This window comes from Xenopus laevis, chromosome 6L (assembly GCF_017654675.1).
Source record: "Xenopus laevis strain J_2021 chromosome 6L, Xenopus_laevis_v10.1, whole genome shotgun sequence".
NCBI lineage: Eukaryota > Metazoa > Chordata > Amphibia > Anura > Pipidae > Xenopus > Xenopus laevis.
In genome coordinates, this window is record NC_054381.1 from 92719407 (window position 1) to 92728136 (window position 8730).

Consider the following 8730-nt stretch of genomic DNA (forward strand, 5'->3'; position numbering starts at 1 on the left):
CTGGTAGATCTAAGAACAACACTCAACAGTAAAAACCCATGTCTCACTGAGACACATTCAGTTACATTGAAAAGGAAAAACAGCAGCCTGCCAGAAAGCATTTCCCTCCTAAAGTGCAGGCACAAGTCACATGACCAGGGGCAGCTGGGAAATTGACAAAATGTCTAGCTCCATGTCAGATTTCAAAATTGAATATAAAAAAATCTGTTTGCTCTTTTGAGAAATGGATTTCAGTGCAGAATCCTGCTGGAGTAGCACTATTAACTGATGTGTTTTGAAAAAAAACATGTTTTCCGATGACAGGATCCCTTTAACATTTATTCTGACGTAAAGATTGTTTCTCATTGACACTTTTCAGCTGGTGTTGTAATAACTTGTGATAACCTTTAGCATCATATCTCTTATTTTTACTGTTAGCATGTATCTAGTTGAAAGGGTCAAATGGAGCCTAGTAACCGGCTAGTGTTTGGAAACAGAAACACAAATATGGCTAGAGAATGTACTACATAGAAAGGCAAGTGTGAAAAGCCATAAAATCATTAAAATATGACCCTCTCACACAAATGTTGGTATTGCAGTCACCCCCATTTAAAAACTACAAATATTGGGAAGAATGAGAAATGCATTGCACATTTCTACATCAAAAATTCGTCAGATTTTCACATTCTTACTAATCTATCCATCTATTATATACCTATATAGTGTCTCATTTCTATGTTAAGGGAGGGAGGGGGAGGATACAGAGAGAAAAAACTCTGCATATGCATAAGGAATAGCATCAAGATTTTGTGAACATTCTGCCATTTGCTTATGCATGATTAACACATTGTTGTCTTTTTTTTACAGAACAACAACCAAAAATACAAGCACCACCCACAGGACAATCTTGTGCTGTAGCACACAAAATGCAACTTGGCCAAAGAAAAAAACACCTCTTCTAACACTTTAACAGATGCTGTTTCAAGTGACGCTCCTAATTCAACAGAAAAATAAATTGCCCATGATCCAGTCAGGCACCAACCACCTTTTCCTAGCTGGGCAACAACACACCCTTATAGTGTTTATTGTGCAACAATACCCAACATACATGTTGGTAATAATCCAACAACAACACTGCCACTTATTGATGTTCCACCAGCTACATATCATGAATCTTTTTACACAATTACCATCCACATCCTTATTTTAATGTGTCTCCTTATATGTTGCCTACACAAAGGCCTTTATTGCAACAATTGATGCCTACAACATCAATGTCCTCTCCAAATGTAACAAATACTTTAAATACTGAAACAGCAAACACTGCATTAGAACAAAATAATCCAAGAGCTTTATTGAGTGTTTCTACAAGCCCAAATATTGAAGTTGCTTAAAATTCAGCAATATGTACAATGACAACAATGTAGACATTACAAGTAATTCTGTAAGTGAAGTAGAATGTGAGGAAGAAGAACAATCCCATGATGATGCTGTATTTTCAGAGGAGCCAGAGGAGAATCCGGAACCATCTGAAGATGACCATTCTGAAGGTGCACTGGATCCATTCCAAGTGTCGGATAAGGTATTCCAATCTTTTTAACAATTCCTATGTGCAAACACAAATAAGAAGCCATAATGATATGGTGAATTAGCATTGTATGTGAAATGTATTCATTACGTTTGCAATTACTGAGATTGAAAAATCTGAATTATGATTTGGCTGCAACACTGAAAGGAATAGAGCTCAATCAAACTAAACTCAAACAAAATTTGACCACACAACAACACCTGTTTGAAATCAGTCGTTCATTAGCAGATATCGCGTTATCAGTAAATAAGCTCGTAGAAAACACTCAAAAAAGGTGTGAAATAACTCCCATATCTAGTGTTGACAAGACACCAAGCACTTATGATTTGTTATGTGACACAATGGCCAAGGAAAAAGAGATTGTGCAAACAAGATGCCTGTGTTATGCAACCTGCTGAGACAACAGACTAGAGGATTCTCTGCTGAGCATTGTGATGCAGCAGGGAAAGCAACAAGCCTTCTAAGATGCAATCTTAAAGGAGAATTCAATCCTAAAGTTAAAAAAAACCCTACCCCCTACCCTACATAGACCCCCTTCCCTCCTCCCCCCACCTGGGCAAATGCCCCTAACGGTTTATTAACCCCTCGGTGCAGATTCAGGCATCGGAGTTCACGGGCGCCATCTTCAGCTGCTTCGGTCATCTACTGAATGAGACCGGCGCTTCAGCAATTTTGAGTTTCGGCACATGCGCAGTTGTTGCAAAACTGGTCTCATTCTGAAGATTACTGAGGGGGAGGAAGGAGTGGGGTCTATGTAGGGTAGGGGGGTAAGGGTTTTTTAACTTTAGGGTTGAATTATCTTTTAAGCAATGTTACCTTGCTCTTCTAAGCCATTTTCTCTTCTTAGCATCCCAGATGCATCTGGACCAGAATGGGGCCCTGAAATTCTCCATCGTATAAAGGCAATAAGCCTGTTTGCCATTGTCAAATTTAGCATTAACACTTTCAGATCTGGGTCTTAACACAAACATTGAAATTGAGCTTAGCACATTCAACTTGCAAAGATGAAGGGTTAGCAGTCATGTGGAAACAATTGTAGATTATTAAATGGTTTACACCATGATTTAGTGAGATCCATTGAAAGGGAATTGATTAAGAATGATTTGAGATGACAATTGTTGAAAGGCCTATTTAGGATCTGCGTGGAGATGTTTTAACATATAAGATATGAATTTTATCACATCGATATCGTTTTGACGGTTTGACTTGATAGCTTTAAAATACGACCAATAACTCAGAAAACGAAATATATTGAGGTTTGAATTTAAAGATTATAGTTTTATCGACAGCTGGATAGAAATTGGATTTCATGTGCCCTTTCCAAGTCAAATTTCAGTCTGTCATTTTAATCACAGGATGGTTGGTAGGATAAAAAGTAAAATAGTGATGCAGTATTAGTCAAGTGTAATACACACACTAGGGGGCACATTTACTTAGCTCGAGTGAAGGATTAGAATGAAAAATACTTTGAATTTCGAAGTATTTTTTTTGGCTACTTCGACCATCAAATTGGCTACTTCGACCACGACTTCCAATCGAACAATTCGAACTAAAAATCGTTCGACTATTCGACCATTCGATAGTCAAAGTACTGTCTCTTTAAAATAATTTGACCACCTACTTCGCCACCTAAAACCTACCGAGCACCAATGTTAGCCTATGGGGAAAGTCCCCATAGGCTTTCCTAGCAATTTCTGATCGTAGGAAAATTGTTCGATCGGTGGATTAAAATCCTTCGAATCATTCGATTCGAAGGATTTAATCATTCGATCGAACGATTTTTCCTTCGATCGTTTGATCGAACGAATTGCGGTAAATCCTTCGACTTCGATATTCGAAGGATTTAACTTCGATGGTCGAATATCGAGGGTTAATTAACCCTCAATATTCGACCCATAGTAAATGTGCCCCTACTTTGCAAAAAACTAAACCTGAATGAAAGTGTCATAAATAAGACAAATAGGTGATATATTTTCAATCAATATATTTTCTACAAACAGGAGAACACGTGAAAGTACTAGAGTTATTGAAATATACATATGAGTAGCTGTAAATGCCCTTAAAACACTTGTGCGATAAGAAGCATATGCAAGAATCGAAGACCGAAAGAGAGTAAAAAGCCTTTAGCAATAGGAGGTAGAGGATTTCCGCCAGATCAAAGTCGCGAAATGAAAACCGGAAAATAACGCACTGAATTAAAGCTGAAAGTCTGCAGTTCAACTGCATCTGAGTTGTTTCATTTAAAATCCATTTTGGTAATGTACAGAACCAAAATTTAAAAAAAAAGTTGTCTCTTTCCAAATATTTATGGACCTAACTGTATATCTATTAGCAGTAAATGAACAAAGTGCATGATAAAAAGTAAAACATAAACCCAGCTTTGGATAGATAAAACCAATCAGTATTTACTTTAACTATTTGTTGCCTATATGTTGGCTTCTATAAAGCATGTTTTTCATAAGTCCTTAGCTTTGGGCACATGCTTCTTCCTTGTTTCAGTCTGGCTGCTGCTAGACAAAGGAAGGAAGTGCTTCAGGAAGACTGTCCTACATTTAGCTGCACCGTGGCTGGGGGAGAGGGCTGTGGAATATATAATATATTTCCGTTTTATAGTTATAAATTCTACGACTGGTATGAATTAAGAACCTTCATCTTTTCTCTAACCACTCTATTCTGAATGTCAGTGTAAAAAAATGTTATACCAGACCAAAGAAAGAGGAAAGCTTATGAAATCTGCCACAATCTGTACAGCTTCATATAATTTAGTATTCTCCAGCACAATGCGTTTTTCTTAACTTGCAATGTTTACATGATTCATATAAAACTGATAGGTTGCATTTTTACTCAATTTATTTAATTCATTTAACGTGCTGCAACCTAAACCGGTTTCTATATATAGCATACAGTATGTATCCATTTAATGCAATGAAAATGCCCCCTTTTATTACAAATGCATATAAAATGTGCCTAATACATAGTCTAAAACTAGGACTATTTTTGAGGCTTCTAACAAAAGTATAGCCAGAGTTTATTTTTATATATAGTAAAGGTTCAGTCCTTTGCATTCTGCTGCAGGTCCCTTCAACATTTCCTGAGCATGACATAGTGCTTTATGTCTTGCCAAGCAAATCTCATTTGGAGTTAGACCAGTCCAATAAATACCCTTTTTCCCCCAGGACAACAGTTACTCTCAATAAAATCCACTTTAGCTGACAAAATTTGAAAACTGCAAGTGACACATTAAAGGGAAACTAAACGTTACAATCACAGCTATCCTAGCCTTCATTGCTACATGTTTTGTATTACTTTGGACTCACAAGACTGATTTATACATCATCGATCTCTGCTGTGAGAAGGTATGTATCTATTGCATCTTGGCCGTCTATAAAGTTTTAGGTATAGAGACTAGGTTTAATATTGCTGCCAATGTTTATTTATTATTGTTTTGTCTACATACTTGGAGCTTCCCTATGTAGTTTAGTTCCAACGCCCTGTTTACAAATGGGCTTCCTTTGGATGGAGCCTTTACATCTGGGATAGGCCATTGCAGTGGTGGTCAAGGACAGGTAAAGGTCAAGGAACAGAGAACATAAACCAGAAGCGCACCCAGGAACTACCATAGACCTACATTGGGCAATGAACAAATGGACAAGGCGTCTTTAAATATTCAAATTTTGCACCAAGCACAATGACGTCAGAAGTGGGCTCCAAACAAAATGACAAGTGCCACAACTGACCAGACACGTGCGCCAAATACTAGAGAAGCAGCTGTAGGCGTCCCAGTGAGGAGAGAGACGGGCGTGCCCACTGCTCACTAGACCACCAACTAGACCACAAGGAACTGTTACACATAAAGCGCTGAGAAGAAATAGAAAAGCTGCTCTTGTGAGAACAGAACAAAAAGCTGGAGGTGGAGATACCTTTTTCCTGATTTCTTTCCAGTTCTCTTAATCAATGCCACAATTCCATGAATCTGGTGGAAGCAATACATGGTAAATTCCGACTAAATAATAAGACCAAATTAGCTTTACTGTTGGAAGAAAAATTTTAAATCTAACAGACAATTCTGATAAACAGGAGTGAAATTTCCAAAATCAGTGAAGCATTTACTGGAATGTTTTCTAAAATATGCGCAGGTCTCTCTGGGGAGTCTCAAAACTGTAATGCTCTGCCTGGGATATGTATAATAATATAATCTACAATCTGGTCATTTCCCTATGGGACCAGACTGTGAATTATATCCCTATAAACGTCGCGTTCTGGCGTCAGAACGCGCCGTTTATAGCTTAATGCGTCAGCAGTTGTCACTGCTGCACTTTCCTTACAGCTTTCCTCCTGCCTCACTTCCGCCATCACGCTGCGTGCTCTCTCGCGCCTCCTATTACGGTCATGCTGCCTTTCCTACCTCTCCGTTCTCCATTTGTCTCCCACCCTCTGCTGCTTGCTCCCTTCAGTGTCTCTCTTCCTCTTCTGTTCCCCCTCCATTACTGATCTTGCTTCGTCTGCCTCGGTCTTCCTCTTCCACTCCTCCTCCCTCTGCCCCTCCCACACCCTGTCACCGTTTGCTCCTGTTTCTTCAGCGCTCCAATCCAGGTAACTTCAATATTGCTCCGTCTGCCTCTCTCTACTGCTCCCCCTCCTTCGGTCACACTTCATCTGCCCCTCCCACACCCTGTTACTATTTGTCTTCAAACTTTAGTCTCGCTGCGTCTGTCCCTCCCACTCACGTACCTCTTGTGCCATCAATCTCCTCTCAGTTCTCACTCAGTTCATTTCTGGAGTTGCCCACCCCCCTGCATTTTACACCCTTCGTGCCTTTCCCCTTCTGCCACTTTTTATCTTAAAACCAAATGACTGCAACTGCAACCATGTGGTCAGAATGCCACAGAACTTAGGTTAAAGGAGAAGAATCACACAGGGAGACAATAAAAAAAATAAAAACACTGTAGATTATAATGGATAATGTACCCCATATAGAAAATTATAAAGATATTAATAGTCACCTCAGAGTTATGTGACCTGTATAAAAGCACTCGGCCTGCGGCCTCCTGCTTTTATATGGTCACATAACTCCTCGGTAACATAATATCTTTATAAATTACAGTAGGGGGTACATTATCCACTATATTAGCCCAGTATCAGTAGAAAGCAGCCAAGGCCAGTCTCCTAGATTTAACTAGAAAATTTAAACCTCCCCAGACACTGACTGAACATTTAAAAAGGAGGTAGCAGAAGCTAATTTCCTTCTTTCAGGTAAGATCATACAATTTTTCTGTAATTGTGTCCCCATGTGCAGCTGTGTAGTTCAATCAGACCAGCAGCTCCCTCATATTATAAACCATGTCAACAATTACCAGAGAGCATATAGAAATCATGTTTAAAATGTTTGTATCATAAATGGATACAAAAGTTATAATATAGGTATACCTGTAATAATAATTATATAGGAACAAGAAAACAAAGAATGGAAAACTCTAAAAATTAAGTAAGCATATCTTTATAGAAAATGATTACCGTATATACTCAAGTATAAGCCAAGTTTTTCAGCATCCAAAATGTGCAGAAAAAGTCTACCTCGGCTTATACTCAAGTCAGTGGGCAGTAGCTGAGATTGTAGTCACTTAATTAATTAATCATTCCTATACCAACAGTCTGCTTGGGGAGAGACTGCAACATCACACAGCACCCTCTGTTGGTTATATGAAAGAATAACAGTGCGCCCTCTGTTGGTTATATGAAAGAATAACAGTGACTGCAATATCACACAGCGCCATCTGTTGGTTATATGAAAGAATAACAGTGACTGCAATATCACACAGCGCCATCTGTTGGTTATATGAAAGAATAACAGTGCCTTGGCTTATACTCGGGTCGGCTTATACTCGAGTATATACGGTACATTTTTGAAATTGATATTAATGTCTCTGAACTGGCTAATGTCCTTCATTCCTCGTAGTATTCCACATGAAAATATGGGAAATTTCGAGAATATTTGGGGAATATTGGCTTCTTTCCATAAATGGTTAATATAATGAGATAAGGGGTTAAGCCCAGCAGTTAGTTTTGAAACATGTAATTACTGTTTCTTCATTATTTTACTCCTTTTTACGCACATCTTTCTGTCTTAATCTTCTGGCCCCTCCCTGTTCCTGCAAAAATACATATGCCCGTTATGATTAAGAGTGCAATATTGGAGGTTAGAATTTATAACTGTGTGCTCTTCATTAGATTAATGTTTGTATTTTTGTGATCTACACTGGTAAAGTGTCATTGGTTTTGTCAGGTTATTTATATAAGCTCAATTAACCTAGAATTTAAACAAATAGAACATCTTATAACCCTGCTTCTTTTTACAGGAAAACATCATATTGATTATCTTATATCATGGTGAGTGGATGAGTACTTAAAGTGCAACAAAGGTCAATAGTACATAATCCTCATACTAAATAATGCATGGCATTGCTATCCACCATGTACTGTACATTTAATATTTATTATGCTTTTATTTCCTTCTGGACCAGCCAAAACCATACATAATCATAACATGTTCTTTCAGCAGTCTACAATAAAAGTCATTTCTGCATTATTTGTTCAGAGATTAATAGTGTGGTTATCTAATAAAATACACTGTTTGCCCAGGTGTAGTAAACCAAAGCAGGTAACTTATTGGTTAAATATATTATTTATTGCTGTTGATTACTTGGTGCCTTTTATTACATATGGGGATCAGTGAACACGTGCCTGTACAAGGTTGTCTAGAGGTCTGTGGGCCAAGTATGTTCCTCTGGAGGATTTTTGAGACTTCAAATTGCCCAAGGGTTCCATAGACAGCTGTGTATGACATCATGGAAATGTATGTAAAATATTGCAGAGAACTACACTAGCACAATAGATTACAATACGTGCTGTAACATTTACTAACCAATAACCATTCACAGGATACTTGTTATAGGTTGCCAGAAAATAGAAAAGTTTTACATCTTTTGACTCCTAGTTTGAAAGATGAATTTGATGCTTATTTTGAAATTTACATTTTCAATATACTTTCTTGCTTAATTTAATTATAATTAATCTCCACATAAAACTAATCAAAATGATTCAACCAAGTATACAACACTATATACTATATGAACTATTGCAGACAACCAAGGCTTGATTATTGT

General features: G+C 37.8%; 1 long non-coding RNA gene across 1 annotated transcript; it reads right to left on the bottom strand.

Annotated features, from left to right (window-relative positions):
* Positions 1-1307: 1307 nt before the first annotated feature.
* LOC121394867 lies at positions 1308-6214 on the bottom strand. The gene is made up of 2 exons (XR_005962050.1): positions 5973-6214; positions 1308-1585 (listed from the first exon to the last, which is right to left on the bottom strand). It is a non-coding gene; the product is annotated as an uncharacterized LOC121394867 (long non-coding RNA).
* Positions 6215-8730: the final 2516 nt, after the last annotated feature.